The sequence below is a fragment of the Chiloscyllium punctatum genome, unplaced genomic scaffold (genome assembly GCF_047496795.1).
Source record: "Chiloscyllium punctatum isolate Juve2018m unplaced genomic scaffold, sChiPun1.3 scaffold_861, whole genome shotgun sequence".
NCBI classification, from domain to species: domain Eukaryota; kingdom Metazoa; phylum Chordata; class Chondrichthyes; order Orectolobiformes; family Hemiscylliidae; genus Chiloscyllium; species Chiloscyllium punctatum.
This window is the reverse complement of record NW_027310595.1, coordinates 20,001-22,500: the sequence shown is the minus strand read 5'-3', so window position 1 is coordinate 22,500 and position 2,500 is coordinate 20,001. Positions and strand designations below refer to the sequence as shown.

The following is a 2,500-nucleotide window of genomic DNA, read 5'->3' as shown; positions in this document are numbered from 1 at the left end:
GATCCACGCGCGTGCGACCGTCCAAGTCACAGCGTTCGACGAAAACCTCCTCCCTCGGCCAGGCACTCGGCGCCAGCAGGGGAGACAGGATCAGACGCCCCGCCGGCCACTTAAGGCCGAGGACGAACCACGAGACGGGCGGCTGCAGCAGCGGGCGGCCTGCAGCTCCCAGCACTCTCAATCGATCAACCATCGAGTCGGGTCAGCGTGTCAAACCGGCGAGCTCCACGGTCAGGCCGGCGGCGCACCAGCACCGGACCTCCGCGGCTCCCTTCACTCTTTCCACTGCCAGCCAACCGAGAGACGGACCCAATGCGGACGTGCAGAGCTTAGGCAGACCCCCCACTGGAGGCTCAACACTTCGTGGCAGCTCCGTGTCCCAGAGACCAGGAGGGTTGGCACACACACACAGTGTGAACCACCGACAGCCATTCTGGGACCGGTGACAGCCGTGCTGGCCCCACTGCCACGACACAGACGGACGCCAGGCCGCGCTCCCCGGCGGGGGGATGGCGTCGAGCCTGACGAACGGAATGTGCAGGGTGGGGGGGAAAGGCCAAGCGCTCCGACGCCGGAGGGCTCCGGAGTCTGAACTTAGGGGGACAAAGAGGACGGGTCCTCTGCGACACCCCAGCCGCGCTCTCGCCAGCCAAGGCGAGTGCGATTGATTGCCAAACGACCCTCAGACAGGCGTGGCCCCGGGAAGAACCCGGGGCCGCAAAGTGCGTTCAAAGTGTCGATGATCAATGTGTCCTGCAATTCACATTAATTCTCGCAGCTAGCTGCGTTCGTCATCGACGCACGAGCCGAGTGATCCACCGTCAAGAGTTGTCTGAGTTTGTTTTAGGTCTCTCCCTCGCCAGAGGAAAGCGACCCGGACCGCACATACGCTCCCCACCTTGAGCTACAGCCACCTGCACGCCGGCGTGCGGGCGGAGCAGGGTGGCGTGAAGCGATGGGGAGCACCATCCTGGTGCGGCCCGCAGAAACATACGTCTATTGGGGGGAGGAGGACAGGGCGCCCAAGAGGCGATGCGTGCCCCAACGCACCGCAGCGACGGAGGCAGGATCACCGCCACCATGTCGCCCGCCTAGTATCACGAGGCGTGCAGCAGCTTTGCCCTAGGAAAAGCAGAGGCGGGAACGGGCACCGGCCATCGGTTCGGCAGCGTCACTGACGCGTGCACGTGGCGGCGTGTCGGCGAGCGGACTTCCTGCGAGGAGGCGGGGGCGGCACTCGCCCGAGCAGACGCCCGCCCGGCCCAGCCACCGCCGAGGTGGACTGGGAGTCGCGGCAACGGCTCGTCATACTCGTTCCCACACTCACAGCGCAGCTTGCCCGCAAGCCACCGACCACCGATCGACGCCAGGCGCCCCGACCGAGAGCGGGATCGCTCGTTCGCCCTGCTGGCAGTTCGCTGGGGATCACTACTGCACGGAGCTCGGAGACCGACGGGCGGCAACTCGAGAGTCTTTAAACCACCACCCCCATCCCGCAAGTGCAAAGAGGCTGTATACGCACAGACGGGTGAGGGGAATAGGTACCCCGTCGGGTTTGAAGGGAGCGTGACTAGATAGCAACGATGTAAACCCAGCCGATTTGGGAGCGAAAGACCGGCGCCTGCATCACCGGCTTCGTTTCCCGTGGCTGGAGAGTACACCGAAACCCTCCGTCTGTCGCGAGCTCCCGACGACGCGGTGCCGCCAAGCAGCAGGGCCGGACCTGGTGTGGCTCCCCTCGTCGATCACAGACCGGTCGGCACTACTGACGAGACGGTGGAACGGGCTTCGCCCCTTGTGACGAAGGGTGATGCGAACCCGCCCGCCCGCGTGCGTTCGGGGTGGACTCGGCAAACGGAGATTTGAAATCGGAAAGTGTCCTCCTGCCCCGCGCAGGTAGGCGCCCAACAGTTGTGGGGGGTTTGGCGGTGACCACGGCTGCAGGGCCTGCTACCCCGACGAGCTCTCCTGCTGGCCCCGAAACCACCCTCGCGAGACAAGTTGAAACGGAAACGGGCGTACCCCCAAGCCGACGATCCTTTCTTATTTGTTACTTTTTTTTTCACTTGCTCGAGTTGTGGCGATTTGGCGGTGACCACGGCTGCAGGGCCTGCTACCCCGACGAGCTCTCCTGCTGGCCCCGAAACCACCCTCGCGAGACAAGTTGAAACGGAAACGGGCGTACCCCCAAGCCGACAGAGATCCTTTCTTATTTGTTACTTTTTTTTTTCACTTGCTCGAGTTGTGGGGGTTTGGCGGTGACCACGGCTGCAGGGCCTGCTACCCCGACGAGCTCTCCTGCTGGCCCCGAAACCACCCTCGCGAGACAAGTTGAAACGGAAACGGGCGTACCCCCAAGCCGACGATCCTTTCTTATTTGTTACTTTTTTTTTTCACTTGCTCGAGTTGTGGGGGTTTGGCGGTGACCACGGCTGCAGGGCCTGCTACCCCGACGAGCTCTCCTGCTGGCCCCGAAACCACCCTCGCGAGACAAGTTGAA

The 2,500-nt window shown here is 63.6% G+C and overlaps 1 non-coding gene across 1 annotated transcript; it reads right to left on the bottom strand.

The window, feature by feature from the left end:
• Positions 1-676: 676 nt before the first annotated feature.
• On the bottom strand, positions 677-830 carry LOC140474158 (5.8S ribosomal RNA). The gene has a single exon (XR_011958871.1). It is a non-coding gene; the product is annotated as a 5.8S ribosomal RNA (ribosomal RNA).
• Positions 831-2,500: the final 1,670 nt, after the last annotated feature.